This window comes from Lygodium microphyllum, chromosome 18, assembly GCF_053477565.2.
Source record: "Lygodium microphyllum isolate KBCC chromosome 18, Lygodium_microphyllum_v1.1.10, whole genome shotgun sequence".
NCBI classification, from domain to species: domain Eukaryota; kingdom Viridiplantae; phylum Streptophyta; class Polypodiopsida; order Schizaeales; family Lygodiaceae; genus Lygodium; species Lygodium microphyllum.
Genome location: NC_141152.1, coordinates 142,277,806 through 142,294,509, shown reverse-complemented (window position 1 = coordinate 142,294,509; position 16,704 = coordinate 142,277,806). Strand labels below are relative to the sequence as shown.

General features: G+C 39.6%; 1 protein-coding gene and 1 pseudogene across 2 annotated transcripts in view; both read right to left on the bottom strand.

The window, feature by feature from the left end:
* The window catches only part of MBD9 (methyl-CPG-binding domain 9), a 77,183-nt gene that overhangs the window by 21,925 nt on the left and 38,554 nt on the right, over window positions 1-16,704 (bottom strand). The gene's annotated exons all lie outside the window — the stretch shown is intronic.
* On the bottom strand, window positions 8,635-10,000 carry LOC148021462 (putative copper-transporting ATPase HMA5 pseudogene; annotated as a pseudogene).

The following is a 16,704-nucleotide window of genomic DNA, read 5'->3' as shown; positions in this document are numbered from 1 at the left end:
GACAAATTTTCTTCAATTCTTCGCGAAGAAAGTTTGAACTTTCTCTCTCCTCAACATTCTCTATCATCTCCCAGACTTGCTCCAAAGATCCCAACATTGGTGATGTAAATCACCCAATTGACATAGATAGGGATACACACCCTATTTCTAAACCACCTTATAAGCTAAGTGAAACACAGCACCAAGAAGTCGAAAGACAAATTAAGGATTACCTTGATAAAGGGTTTATACAACTCAGTAATTCACCTTGGGCTTCGCCAATTTTATTGCTGAAGAAAAAAGATGGTTCTATGTGACTTTGTGTTGATTATAGAGCACTTAATAAAATAACGGTGAAGAATAAATTTTTTATGCCCAGAATGGAAGATCTTTTTGATCAATTACAAGGGACAAAATTCTTCACAAAGATTGACTTAAGATCAAGCTATCACCAAGTAAGAATTAAGGCCCACGATGTTCCTAAGACGGCATTTCGTACTAGATATGGGCATTATGATTTTTTTATGATGCCTTTGGGTCTCACTAATGCACCATGTACTTTTATGAAGCTGATGAATAGTGTGTTACGGTCCTATCTAGGACACTTTGTAGTAGTCCTCTTGGATGATATCTTGATCTTTAGTAAATCAAGAGAAGAACATTTGGAACATTTATAGTTAGTATTCCAATTGTTAAGAACCCATTCCCTTTATGCCAAGAAAACTAAATGCGAATTTTTCGCACAAGAGGTCAAATATTTGGGGCATATTATCTCGAAAGAGGGAATCAAGATGGATCCAGAAAAAGTAAGGGCAATTATTGAATGGCCATCTCCAAGGAACCTGGAAGAGCTGCAGATCTTCCTAGGTTTATCTGGATTTTATCGTAGATTCATTCGAGATTATGCCAAGATAGTTGTTCCAATGACGGACCAACTTAAAGGAAAAGGGAAGAGCTTCAATTGGGGAACAAACCAAAATGAAAATTTTCAAAAACTTAAGGTAGCTATTGCTACAGCTCCAGTACTATTAATTGTGGATCCTAATAAACCATTCGTGGTTGAAGCTGATGCCAGTGATAGGGCAGTAGGCGCGGTCTTATTACAAGAAGGTCAACTAGTTGCTTTTGAAAGCAAGAAATTAGACCATGCAAAACGGAATTATTCTGTTTATGAGAGAGAGCTCTATGCAATAGTACATGCAATGAAGAAATGGAGGCACTATCTGTACGGTGCCAAAATTTTGATCTTGTAGAATCATGAAAGCATTAAGTGGCTTAATGACCAACCGGATCTACAAGGGCGTAAAGCCAGATGGGCCGAACTCCTCCAAGAGTTCGACTATGAGATAAGCTATAGAAAAGAAAAGTATAATATAGTGGCTGATGCACTCAGCAGAATGCCCATCATAAATGAATTGAGTTTTACTCAGTTCACTTCCGATTTGCTTGAATCCTTAAAAGGAAAATGCCAGGTTGATCCAGCATATTCCAACATATGGGAAGCAATAGAAAATGGGGATCCAAATGGAAGAGCCTCCACTGAGAAAGGAACATCTCAGGACGTTCAACAAGGAAATGGAGCATCAGGGGTTGCTCAAATGGGGTTCAAGTGAAAGAATTTTACCATTGATAATGGTTATTTACTCTACAAAGGTAGAGTATGTGTCCCGAAAGATGAAGAAATAAGGCACCAGATACTCTTTGAGTATCATGATATCCCTAGTGTGGGACATCCAGGAGTTAATAAGACTTATAGTCTTATTAAAAGGCAGTTCTATTGGCCTGGAATGAATAAGGACGTCCTTGACTATGTGGTCAAATGTAATAAATGCCAGGTTAATAAAGCTGAAAGATTGAAAATGGAAGGACTTCTCCACCCATTAGAGATTTCTTCGAAAAAATGGAAGAGTATCTCCATGGACTTTATTGTCGCGTTACCCAGAACACAGAAGGGGCACAACTCTGTGTGGCTGATTGTGGATAGGTTAACCAAAATGGCTAGGTTTATTCCAACTTCAATTGATGTTAAAACACCAGAATTGGCTAGATTGTTCATAGAGAACATATACCGATTGTATGGCCTTCCGGCCAATATAGTTTCTGATTGGGATAGAAAATTTGATAGTCAATTTTGGCATGCTGTATTTAGAAAGTTGGATACTAAACTTAGCATGAGTACGGCGGAGCACCCGCAAACTGATGGGCAAATTGAAAGGGTTAACCAAATCCTTGAAGATATGCTGAGAGCATATGTAAGTAAAAGGCAAACTAATTGGGAAGAGTATTTACCGATAGCAGAGTTTGCATATAATAGTGCCAAGCACTCTTCCACTGGATATAGTCCATTTATGCTAATGTGTGGGTTTCAGCCTAGAGCTCCTCATGCAGTAGGACTGCATAAGGAAAAGGTTCAGGCAGCCAAGGATTTTTTAGAGGATATGAATAGTATGTTAAAATTTACTCAAGAAAATATTAAGAAAGCTCAAAATCGAGCTAGAGCTTATGCAGATCCTCATCGAAGAGACATCTCCTTTGAAGAAGGGAAATTGGTCTATCTTAAGATGCCTGAACAAACTAAAACCATGAAAACAGGACGATGTCCAAAGCTATCACCCAGGTATTGTGGTCCTTTCACAATACTTAAAAGGGTGGGAGAACAGTTTTACAAGCTCCAACTACCTGCTAGTAGTAAAACACATCCAGTTTTCCATGTAAGCAAGCTAAGAAAGAAGCTGGGTAATATGGATAATTTAATCTTAAATAATAACATTGAGGAGCTATTTGGTGACCAATCTATTCCACATGAACCAGAAAGAATTTTAAATGTTCATAACAGACAAACAAGGCATACTATTTATCAAGAATATCTGGTGAAATGGAAAGATTGTTCAGAAGAAAGCTCAACATGAAAGCAAGTACTTTAGGAAAAAGGTTTTCTAATTTACAATTGAACCTTCCAAGTATCGTTTTCGAGGACGAAACCGATTTTTAAGGGGGAGAAAATGTTATATTACATGGAATGTAATTTATGGGAAACAATCAAGGGATGACCATCCAAGGTCCTTGGGCGCCCGAACAGAGTCAAGGGGAGCCTAGAAAGTAAGTGAGTTTGAAAAATAGAATAACTCACCTCAAGTTGACGGTTGGCAGTCGAGTCACGAGAGTTGGGACCAGCAACTTTCTAGGCGTGGCTAGGTGGTGAGACAAAAGTATCTCTCGTGTTGTTTATGAGAGGACGGAGGATCGACACACAATCGGAGGGACAAAAGAACATGATTGTCTATTCAAAGAATGAGATAGACCATAGAAAACAACCGGACATTGTGTTCAACGAACTATGTGAGCACAAGCTGGTTATTAATGACAAGAAAAGTAAATTCTTCTTGCATGGCATCCACTTTTTGAGGCATATTGTATCGGCTGATGGTATTCGCATAGACCCTGCAAAGGTTGAGGCAATGCAATCATGGCCACATTTGAGGAATGTGCATAAGATCCGCAACTTCTTGGGTTTATGTTCTTACTACAGGAAGTATGTACGCCGGTTTGCTGAATTTGCATCTCCATTGCATGCCTTGCAGAAGAAGGATGTGCCATTTAGATGGACAACAGTAGAAATTTAAGCATTTGAAAAGTTGAAGAAATAGATGACTTCAAATCTTGGACTTGTGTTGCATGATCTAAGGAAGTCATTCATAGTTCAATAAGATGCATGTGGTAACAGCATTGGGGCTGTTCTTATGCAGGACGGCCGAGTTGTGGCTTATGAGAGCCGAATTCTCCACGGTGCAAAAAAGAAGTTGCACATCTATGGGAAACAACTCTTGGCTGTAATTCATGCATTGTCTACGTGGAAACATTATTTGTTGGGGGCTGATTTTACAGTGCAAACAGACCATCAAACTTTGAGGTACTTTCTGATGCAAACAAAGTTGTCAGAGAAGCATATGAGATGGGCAAATTTTCTCTCTATGTTTCATTTTCAAATTGTACATACTGATGGTAAAAAGAATGTTGTGGTTGATGCACTATCACGTAAGCCACAAATTTCAACCATCAACACGGTTTATCACACTGAGTTGGATGCCATGAAAGAGCAATATGTTGCTAATTCGAACGTTGCTAATGTTTATGATTAGCTTTGCAATGGCCAAAGGCATCGACACTTTGTGCTAAGAGATGGATTTTTAATGATGCATGGACAACTGTGTGTCACAAAGCAATTAAGGCCTAGAGTTATCACTGAAAATCATGCCCCTTCGTATGCAAGACACAGAGGTATTGATCCCACGGTCAAGGCAGTGGAGCATTTCTTTTATTGGCCAGCTTTGAGGCATGATGTAGAACAGTTTGTTAAGACATGCATCATATGCCAAAAGGTAAAGCATGATAGGCAAAAGATGTCGGGTTTGTTGCAACCCTTGCCTATTCCAGATAAGCCTTGGCACAAAGCATTGCAATGGACTTTATTTTTTAGCTTCCTAAGACACCTACAAGGAATGATGGGATATGGACTATCATTTGCATGTTTAGCAAACAAGCCCATTTCATTTCAATGGGAAAGAAAATAAAGGCTGATCATATGTCACGATTGTTTTTGCAACACATCTTTAAGTATCATGGTATGCCAAAGTTAATCATTAGTGATCAAGACCCCCGGATGACCAGTTTATTTTGGAAGGGCTTGTTTGAGAATATGAATACCACACTAAAATTCTCATCATCCTTCCATCCGCAGACAAATGGTCAATCTGAGGAAGCAAATTCCATAGTGTTAGATCTTTTGAGGTGCTATGTTTCAAACCACAGACACAATGGGAGTAGTATTTGCCCTTGGTTGAGTTTGCTTACAACAACACAGTGCATAGTTCTATGGGCAAAGCTCCATTTGAGGTTGTTGAGGGTGGCAAGAAGGTACCACTTATTCTGCAAACTAAAGAGAAGAACTTTGAGGCTGATCGTTATGTGGAAAACTTGGATGTAGCCTATGCAAACATAAAATATACACTTCAAAGATCGCAAGAAAAGCAAAAGAGAGCAGTTGATCGCCACAGACGTGCTTTGCAATTTGTAGAGGGTGATTATGTATTGTTGCATTTTGAAAAGGCAAGGCTGAAAAATATGAAAGGAAGAGAGAGATTGTATCCGAAGTTGAGTATGATATACTATGGGCCCTTCCAAGTGTTGGAGAAAATCAACAATGTGGCATATTGGCTGAAATTACCTCCACATTGATAGACACACAATGCCTTTCATGTCAATTTGTTAAGGCCTTTTCATGGTGATGTGCCAGAGGATATGTCTGCTGAAATTTAGCCTAAGGTTGAGGAGCTGGATATATAGTTATCTGGAATGGGAAACGGGAATGGGAACGGGATCCCTTGGAATGCAAGGAACGTCCAAGGTGAGGGAACGAGAACAAGGGGGACGGCACATGTCTTAAGTGCCCCAAATATGTGCTACATGACCAAGTTACCCCAAAGAATATCCCTCTAATTGCCCCAATATCCCTCAATGCTCCAAATTGACCCAAATGTCCCAAAATTGACTCGATTAACCCCATAGCTCCAAATTGCTCTAAATTACCCCAGTTATTCTAGTTTCCCTTGAAATTCGACAATATAAATGGATGATTACCTTGGAATTGAGAATAGGCTGAAATTTGATTGTCATTTGCAAGAGTTTATAATGCATCAAATTTGAACTTTGCATGGACTCCTTATTGTCTTGTAGGTTGTCTTGATACTTTGAATATTCAATGAGAGAGAGAGAGAGATTAGTGTGTGCACATTAGGCGATGGAGATGGGTGAACATGTGGTAGGAGTGTGATACAAGCAAAAAGAAAAAACGTGAAAAAATATAAATTTTTTGTCAACAGGCTTGGAACGGCCGTTCCAAACAGGGAACGGCAGAGGAAACGGCCTCGAGAATGGCACGGAACGTTCCCTGGCAGTTTCACCTTCTCCAAGGGTCTAGAACGCGTTAAATCATTCCTACAGGCCGGAACGGCTGTTTCCTGTTTCTATGGCTGGATGAGATTTTAATAACCAAGCAGATTTTGGCACATAAGGAAAGAAAGGTCAAAGGTAAAGTTTCTAGGAGATACTTGGTGAAATTTCAGAATTATTCACCAATAGATGCCAAATGGACGGAAGAGAATGACTTGGCAGACCATCCTCAGTTGTAGTAGCTTTACCTAGATGCCTTTCAATTAGAGCCAACTTTAGTTCGGGCTCAATCACATTCAACAGAGCAAGGGTTGAGAGTGTTGCCTAATGCTTAAGGGAGAGGTAGCACTTTCACTCCATCAGTTGTGAACAACTCTCATATGTAGTGGATCTCGAATGTATTTAGTATGCATCCAAGGTATTGTGCTCATAGTATGTTTGCCATGATGTCACTACTTAGTGTACTAGTCACTGTGAGATGTATACTAATGAGTATGAGTTCCACTCGAACACTGGAATTATACTTTTGCATCAACTTGTGATCACTTTGAGAACAAATTATGGTCACTTTTGGGATCAATTTTGCATCAGTTTTTGCATTGATTGATAGTCGATTTTACAATGAGTTTGTGATTAGTTTGGGATCACATTTGCAACAATTTGTGATCAATTCTCAAATCAGTAAATGATCAGTTTATACTCACTTTTCAATGGTTTACAGCTGGTTCCATGGACAGCAACATGTTAGTAAATGCCATTGATACTTCCAACCATAGTTTATGCTTAAAATATGCTTTACTGTGATTCTGAAGTTAGAATAGTTGAGAAACATGCTTTGTGGATATATCCAATGGGTTTTCTAGATTATTTATGCTAGTTGGAAATTTTCAGTAAGGTTTGGGGCATATAGCATGGTTGGACAATACTGCACAATATTGACTCTGATGCCTTATGGAAATTCCACTGTAGTATACTTTTCCTTCAATGCAATGCAATTGAGGACGATTGCAAGGATTTCAAGAGCAAGGTCTATCACGACATGGACGTGAAATTTTGAGAAGCTTTAATCTTACCGATACATTTGATTAAGTTATTAATCAAATGTGCAAGGTTCTTTAAGCATATGTGATGCACATAATAGATATTCCATAGTAACAAGCCAAGAACCGTGAGGATGCAATGGATGTCAAAGGCAAAAGTTGTGATAAGTTATGACAACTAGGTTTTGGGGGTCAGTTGGTGTTAGTTTTGACCCTAGGATAGTTATTTAGCCAACAAGTGTTGGTGGTGACACTAAGGACTAGTATTAATTAATTAATTAATGTCAATCTAAGGGTCAACAAAGGTTAGGGACCACTCTAGGATGCAAATGACCTAGCCAATTCAATTATGGATGGGCACATTTAATTTTAGGCAAGGGTTGAAAGGCTAAATTTAATTTTCACATTTATTTAATTCTGAAAATTAATTAATGGCTAGATAATGCTGAAAAATGGGTTTAAAAGGCTACCACTTGGCAAAAATGCCCATGCAAACTAAGAAAACGTTTTTGGGGGATGGGTTTCAACCATTCAGTTAGTTTACAACTTGGGAGAGAGAAAGCTGCTAGTCCATTTTTTTATCAAAGAACAACAATTTCTTGCAAAAGACAACCATCTGGGGGCCTCAGCAAGCAAGGGACAGCAAGAAGTCACCTTCCAGGAGCTGGCAATAACATTACTGATCAGGTGACAACATTTTGGAGGTGCCTGGCAGTAGGTGGCTGCATTAGATGCAGGCTGGAGCAGACAACAAGTAGAATTTAAGGTTTCCTCACAAAGAAAATCAGATTTCTCTCTCATCTTGGCATTCTCTCACCTTCTCCAACCCATTCTCAAGATATCTCAGCATTTCTTAGTCATTTTGAGCATATCTTAGTCAAATTTGGTAGACAGCAGAGAGATCTTTGCTGTAAACCCTAAATTTCTACAAAAATTAGGGTTTAGCACTCACTTTGAGACCCATGCCAACGAAAGAAGGCATCGTACACTGAAATCAATACCTGAAATTCATGGAATTGACTGGGATTTCAAATGCAATCAGCCAAATTCAGTTAAAGTTAAAGAAATACCGAAATGGGCACTAGTTTTGGGGCCAACAAGGCGTCTATTGTTCAAGATTATTAAGGTAAATTGTGCATTTCAATTTATGTTTATTTGCTAATTGTTGTAATTAAGTGCTTAATCACGGAATTACCACCCTCTCCAAGAAAGAAGGTTGGTTTCATTGGGTGCCCCAAACTTTTTATAAATAGACATGTAGCCCACTATTCTCCGTCAATCTCATTTTCGCAGGTTTCAAGAGCTGTATCTCTATTGCCCACACCTTGTTTCCGAAGGACACCGCGGTCAAAACTTCCCCCACGCATCCACTACCATCTAGCGCCCGATTCCAACCTTCACCTTCACTTTGCATCTATCACCTAGTACCCTAGAGTTGTCGCCTATAATCAAATTGCTCCGTTTAATGCTGGTGTCATCATTTAGTGGTATCCCCAATAGTCAAGAGCTGTCATCTTGACATTCTCTCTCCTCCACAAGCTGCGTTTCCACTTTTTGTTTCCTGCCCTAGCTTTCTATCTCCTCTGTCTATTGTGTTTGGATCTAACAACTATCGCTCAATTTTTCTCTCATCAGATACCTCCATTTTTTGTATCTCTCTCATGCACTATCGCCTGCATCAGATCCAGCCATAGAAACATGAAACGGGGAACGGGAACGGGGAACGGGGACGGGAACGCCAAACCTAGGGAACGGGGATGTGGGAACGGGAACGGCATTTAAAAAATCAAAATTTATGATCTCCCTTTCAGACATGATATTGCCATCTACATCTGTAACAAGCAAGACAGCAATATCTGGAGCAAGCTCCATAAGCTTGGCGATAGCTTCTGAAGTTTTCCCCTTGGCTAAAACTTCCAAGTATTTCCCCAGAAGTATGAAGAATATCAGCATGGCATTTGTCTCAAAAAAATCTGCTCCCACAAAGTTTGTAGAGGTTGCAGAACGCAAGACAATATATACAGAGTAAAAGTAAGCTGCATTTGTGCCTAGGGCCACTAACACATCCATATTGGCTGCAGCTTGGCAGAGGGCTTTATAAGAATCCACATAAAATTGTCTTCCAAAAACTACTTGTACAACAGTAGATAAGAGCCAGCGTAACACTTGGCCAATCGTTAGCATGTTGACAATTTTGGTATCCAGACATTCTTTGATTCCAGGAACGTACATCAACACCATTGAGAGAAGAAATACAGGGATGGTAAAGATGCAACTCCAAAGGAAAGAAACCTTGTAATGTGCAATCTCTCCACTCCTATCAGACCCACCAATTCCCGGAGGATTGCAAACACTTGCTTTAAAATTATAAAGGGGAAATCCCGTGGATTCAATGACCTCTATAAAACACCGAGGTCCTGTCTGATCAGGATCATATGACACCATCACTGTCTCAACATGTAATTCCATTTCTACAGATTTTACCCCTGGCAGGGCTTCCAAGGAAGTCTTAATCAAGTTTATGCCTTCAATGGAATGGGCACCCTCGACCTTCAAAGTCAACTTATCATTCTCTTCACCTACACTTATGAGAACAGCCTCGAAGCCTGTATCTTCAATAGCCTTCATGAGCTGCTTGTAACTAACCAAGTTAGGATTGTAATCAAGTTGAGCTTCCTCTGTTGCTAAGGCAACAACAGCTCTTTTCACACCAGGTAACAAACTTAGACTAGATTCAATAGAAGTTGAGCATGATGTGCAAGTCATGTCCTTGATGCGCAGTCTGCATGTTCTTATGCTTTCCTCATTGAGCCTATGTAGAATGTCTTGAGCTTCAAAGCCAGCATCCTTGATGCTGTCACAAATTTTAACTTCCTGTTCAACTTCCTGTTCATGCATAAAGCATTCTGTTTAGGCCTTTTAATTAAAACAGCTTATTGATGAAGCAATATGTATGGTTCTGAGGAATGTCAACTAAATGAGCTTGAAAACAGGAAACCACCAACAAAAAACCAGTCCAATAAACTTGGAACTCTCATGCTGCATGCAATCTCACCAATTATCAACCTAAAGTTACAAGATACAGTGGGTCTTTTATTATAATAGAAGAACCACAACAAGTTGAAGCAGTAAAAGGGCAAAATTTCAATAGTGAAAAGCCCTTCTGTCAAATTGAGGAAAAGGTTCTGACGATCCAAGGTCTGTATAAAGTGATCTCCTTATTTCTCTTGGCCTAGGACGTATCCAGAATGGGATTTAGAAGAGCATAACAGTACTGCAGTTAACACCATTTCACATTCCACATTTCTGGCACTGGAAGCAAAGTGGTGCTCAGGAGCTGCAAGCAGCAGATTTTTTAATTTCTCTGGTCATGTCAAGCTAATGCTACACTTCATGGGTCTAGATTAGACCTTTGTATATGAGCTGCTGGAATGGCCTGTGGGAAGGAAAACGAAGGATTTACAGTAGTCCAGAAAATATCGGAGTACATGAGCCTGTGCTAAGGTGTTGAATGCATGGGTATTCAGGAAGTTGTCCACGAGAGCAAAAAAGTGACCAGCTTATCCAGGCTGCCCCAAAGTTGAGTTTCAAGTGTTTTATCCATTGGCAGGACTTGAACCCCTACACTGCACGACATGTGGGTTCCCTGCTGCGTTCCCTGTCTGAAACAGGACAGGGAACGTTCCATCATTTGGAAACGCGGTCCATGACGGAAACATTCCGGGGACGGCGATTCCGCGTGCCGGCGGGCCGTTCCGGCCGTTTCCTGTCACTATGGATCCAGCCTTCCTCGGCTATGTTTGCTAATGTTCGACACATGGAGGTTGCCTTGCTGCAATTCAAGATCCATTCTGAGTACGATACACTCTACAGCTCATAACCTCCTTAGACCATGGAGAACACAACTCTCTAATTCATCCCAGCTCTTCATCATTTTGTTTGCCAGTGCTTTTGGTACATAAAAGGAATGGTTCATGGTATATGTACATCGACTATCGTGCTTTGAATAAAATCATGATTAAAATTGCTTTCCAATCCCTCGAATCGATAATGTTATGGATAGATTGCAACGGCCAGCCATATTCAACCATATAAATTTGAAAAGTTGGTATCGTACATACCCATTAGACCTGAGGATGTGCTTAAGACAACTTTCAGGACATCTTTTGGGTTGTATGAGTTTCTTGTCATGCCTTTTAGAGTTACAAATGCTCCTATCACTTTTAATCGGATGATGCATCGCATCTTCACACCACATAGAGGATTTGTGGACACTTTCTTTGATGACACAATTATCTACTCAAAAAATGAGGCAGAGCATAGAAAGCATTTGGACATTGTGTTCAATTCTTTTTACATAAAATCCACTTTTTAGGGCATATCGTATCGGCTGATAGTATTCATAAGGACCCTGCAAAGCTTGAGCTAATACGCCCATGGCCACTATTGAAGAATATACATGAGATCCGCAGCTTCTGGGGTTTATATTTCTATTACAAAAAGTATGTACGCAAGTTTGTTGAAGTTGCATCCCCATTGCATGCCTTGCAAAAGAAGAATGTGTCATTTAAATGGATAGCATGAAAATTTCAACATTTAAGAAGTCAAAAGAAAAGATGATTTTAGATCATGTGCTTGTGTTACCCGATCTAAAAAAGTCATTCGTGGTTCATTGTGATGCAATGCAAGATGGCCGAGTTATCGCTTATTAGAGTCATCTTCTCCACGGTGCAAAGAGAAATTTGCAAGTCTATGAGAACGAGCTCTTCGATGTAATTAATGCACAGACTACATGGAAACATTATTTGTTAGGAGCTGACTTTACAACGCAATCAAATTATCAGACATTGAGACACTTTCTAACACATACAAAATTATCAGAGAAGCATATGAGATGGGCAAACTTTCTCTCTATGTTTCATTTTCAAATTGTACACATTGATGGGTAAAAGAATGTTGGTCTTAATGCACTCTCACGTAAGCTACAAATTTTAGCCATCAGCATGGTCTATCACACTGAGTTGGATGTCATGAAGGAGCAACATGTTGTTGATTCATATTTTGCTCATGTTTATGATCAGCTTTACAATGGCTAAAGGCATGAGAACTTTGTGCTTAGAGATGGATTTCTAATGATGCATGGAGAATTCTGTATCATAAAGCAATTGCGACCTAGGGTGATCACTGAAAGTCATGCTCCTCTGTGTGCAAGACATAGAGTTATGTAAGACATAGAGGTATTGATGCCTCTCCCCAAAATTCATGAGGGAGATTAGCAGTGGATAGCATGCACTGCACTCTTTCACATAAAGTCCTATTATATCTTTCAGCCACCCCATTTGAAGAAGGGATGTAGGTAAGGAGCTGTAAGCTCCCTCTTAATTCCATACAAGTCACAAAAGGACTTAAATTTAATAGATGTGAACTCACCCCCATTATCATTTCTCAAGCATTTCAGCTTTCTATCTGTCTGAGTGGTCACAAATGCATGAAATGTTTTAAAGACAACAAACACTTCACTTTTCTTTTTTAACAGATAAACCCAAATCTTCCTAGAGCAATCATTAATAAAAGAAATAAAATATGCATCACCACCCAACGATTTCATGGGCATACTACATACATCAGAATGTACTAAGTCCAAAACATTGGACTTACGAGAGACACCAGAGTAAAAGGAATTTTTCATTTGCTTTTCAAACTGACACTCGTTACCAAAGTCAAGTTTAGAGCCTTTTCCATCAACCCTCTTCAAGGAGATAAGGACATCAAGTCCTTTCTAGCTCATTTGGCCTAATCTCTTATGCCACAACTCCAAATGATAACCAATTTCAACAACTGCAAGAAACTTGTCATTCAAAGCTATCAATACAAAGTGCCCTTCTTGGTTCCTTTTGCAATCAACATAGACCCCTTTTTCAATTTCCACAAACCACCACCAAACAGTGTAGTGTAACCATGCAAATCAAACTAACCAAGAGATAGTAAGCCCTTTTTGATGCCAGGCACATATCTGACATCTTTCAACACAAGCTCTTGCCCATTGTCTAAAGACAAGTGTACAGTGCCAATCCCATCAATGCTGCAAGCATGGCTATTTCCAAGGTATACTTTTCCATAACTACTTGCATTGAACATAGCGAAACACTCCAAGCAAGGAGTTACATGGAGAGAGGCACCAGAGTCTATAATCCAAGTCTGAGTAACACCATCATCAACTGACAAAAGTACATCAATAACATCAGCCTTAGTAATCTGCATATCCTGCATGTGACATACAAGGGCATTATAATCAACTACATATAATACATCAACCTCTGCATCTGAAAGCTCCTCTATGACTACACTAGAGGCCACATTGGCCTTTTCCTTGCCTTAGGCTATCTCAAATGTATCTGTCTTATCCTCTTTCTTCTTTTTGCCTCCTACGTTCTTCTTTCTCTCTTGTTCCTTCTTGTAGTACCTGCAATCAGGCTTCTTGTGGCCCTTTAGGCTTCTTGTGGCCCTTCCAACCACAGTGATAGCAAGTAATGTCACTCTTTTTCTTTCCTTTGCTCTTGCTTTTGTTTCTCTATCCAGCATTTGCATTTTCTTTTTCAGCCATGCCTCTTACATTATAAGTTGAGTTGTTGCCTTCTCCACTAGACATACGTCTAATTTCTTCATTCAAGATTAAACCCCTTACACCATCATATGAGAGATTGGGATTATTGTTGAGAGAAACCACCAAGGTCTCCCAAGAATCAGGTAGTGTCATGATCAAAAAGATCTCCCTCAACTTATCATCAAAATCCAAATTTGCATCCTTAAGCTAATTTAAAATACCAGTAAATGCACTCAAGTGCTCAACTGCAAGCTTTGACTCATCCAGTCGCATATTCACCAACTTGCGTATTAAATGCACCTGATTAACAAGTGTGGTGATCTCATAGGTAGTTTTCAGCTTCTCCCATATTGCATAACCTATATTTAAACCCTTAATGTCTGTCAAAATGTAATCAGTGACATCCATCTTTATGTAAGCCACAGTCCTTTTGTTAACTCTGGCCCAATTTGCACCAGACATTTGTGCAAGTTTATCTTCTTGCAAAGCATCCTCACAATCCTTTAAGAACAATATGCCCTACATACAATCTTTCCAAAGGTCAAAGCCATAACCATCAAATCGTTTGATTTACATCAAACTCTTGATGTCTGAACTGGAAGAAGTTGCAATCATTTTTATCACGAACACGAGTAAATGCACTGAACTGCAGAAGCACAAGCTGAACCAGCAAAATACACTGCTATTCTTTCTCAAACAGTAATAAATCTCTGCAGTTTATACATAAACCAACCACCACACAGGTAAATACTGCATAAATTTACCAAATTCTGCACAAAATCCCAAAATTCCAAGTCTAAGAGTGCATAAATGTCATCCAATTTGTCCCAACTTAGCAAAATTTCATCAAAACATGAAAAGCCACAATTTTTCGGGGTCCAATGTCAAGAAATTTTCTTGAAAGAGTAAAATTCCGACAAATTTGGCAAAATCCCCAATTTGATTGAGGTCAACATGCACAATGTCTGCAATTTCTGACCTAAATGTCATTGCCAGGCATAGACAGGATCAAATCTGGGAAAAGCCCCAAATTTTTGGGCTCAAATTTGCACAAATTTGATATATGTGCCTCTAGTGTACAAACCTCCGTTAAGACAAGGGAAAATTTTCAAAAATTAAAGAATTTTTTTATTTAAAAAAACCGTAAAAGGAGGGTCCGTTGACCCGTCAGGCGTCACGTCACAAGACTAGGGACGACTGTCCTGTCGCGTTGCACTTGGCTGCGGGCGACTCGTCACTTCCTAACTGCCAGCATCGCCTATTTCACCCGTTGTCACACTACCCGTTGTCACGCCTGGTCATTGCGCCTGCTGCTACCCATCACCACGCAACCAATCGCCTGCACACCACGCGTCATGCTGCTCGCTGAATGTCCGACTCCTTGCAACCATCACCTTGGTCTCGGGAAGTGTGCAAAACCTTGGGCTCCGATACCAGTTGTTGGAGCTTAGCTTGAGGAGTGAGCAACAATTCGAGGTATTAAAGTGACACAAAGAGAGAGAGAGAGAGAGAGAGAGAGAGAGAGTGAGTGAGTGAAAGTACGATTAGATTTGGGTGTACCAACAATGCGTTGGTACACAAAGAATAAAATGTATTTATACTTAGGGCACGTAAGGGTGCATTCACATGTACAACTAAATAATGTACGTGTACTATACACGGAGGTGAAAAAGAGGCCTTTATCCCAACACAATGACTTTCATGTCAATTTGTTAAGGCCTTTTCATCGTGATGTGCCAAAGGATGTATCGCTTGAAATTCAGCCTGAGGTTGAGGAGTTAGATGAGATCTTGATACCCGAGCTAATTTTGGCACATAAGAAAAAAAGGATTAGAGATAAAGTTTCCAAAAGGTATTTGGTAAAGTTTCAAAACTATTCACCACAAGATGCTAAATAGATGAAAGAGGATGACTTGGCAAACCATCCTCAATTGTTGCAGCTTTACATCGATGCCTTTCAAGTAGAGCTGACTTTGGGTTGGGCTTAGTCAAGTTCAAAAGAGCAAGGGTCGAGAGTAGTGCATGATGCTTAAGGGGAAGGTAGCACTTTCCCCCCTCCAATTATGGACACCTCTCGTATGTCATGAATCTCAAATGTATTCAGCATGCATCTAAGATATTGTGCTGACAGTATGTTTGCCATGAGGTCACTACTCAGTGTACTAGTCACAAAGAGATGTAACAAATGAGTATGATTGTTACCATGGCTTTGAGACTATACTTTTGCATCGGTTTGGGATCAATTGCTGATCAATTTGAGCTCAGTTTTTGATCAGTCAGAAAACAGTTTATGATCACATATGTAGCAATTTATGACCAATTTCCAAATAAACATAAGATCAGTTTATGCTCACTTTTCAATGGTTATCAGCTAGTTTCATGGACAACAGCATGTTTAGTGTATGCCATGTCACTTTCAGCCATGATTTATGCTGAGTTTATGCTTTATTGTGATTGTGAAGTTAAAACAATTGAGAAACATGAGTTATGGATGCATTCAATGGATTTCTAGCAACAATATTGTACTAATATTCATTTTTTTATGTCATGTTTATGCTGGCCGGAGATTTTCAGCAAATGTTGGGCATGCGACATGGTTAAGCAACAGTGACCAATGTTGTGTTGACTATGATGCCCTATGGAAATTCCAGTGCAATATACTATTGCTTTGACACAACACAATGCAATCAAGGACAATTGCAAGGATTTCAAGGGGGAGGTCTATCATGGTGACGTGAAATTTTTGAGATGCTTTGCTCTTGCTAGTAACATTTGATTACTTTAATAATCAAATGTGCAATGTTGCAAGGCACATGTGATGCACATGGCAATTATTTCATGATAATAAGCCAAGGACATCGAGGAAGCAGTGGGAGCCAAAGGTAAAGGTTGTGGCAAGTTATGCTAGCCATGTTTTGGATGTCAATTAATGTCAATTTGACCCTAGGACAATTAATTGGCTAATAAGTGCCAATGGTGACACTAGGGACTAGGCACCAATTAATTGTAGAAACTAGGCACTAATTTATTAATTTGTGTCTATCCAAGGGTCAATTAAGGCTAGGGACCACTTGGGGTTGCAAATGACCTAGCCAATTAAATTGTGGATGGGTACATCTAAATTTTGGGACA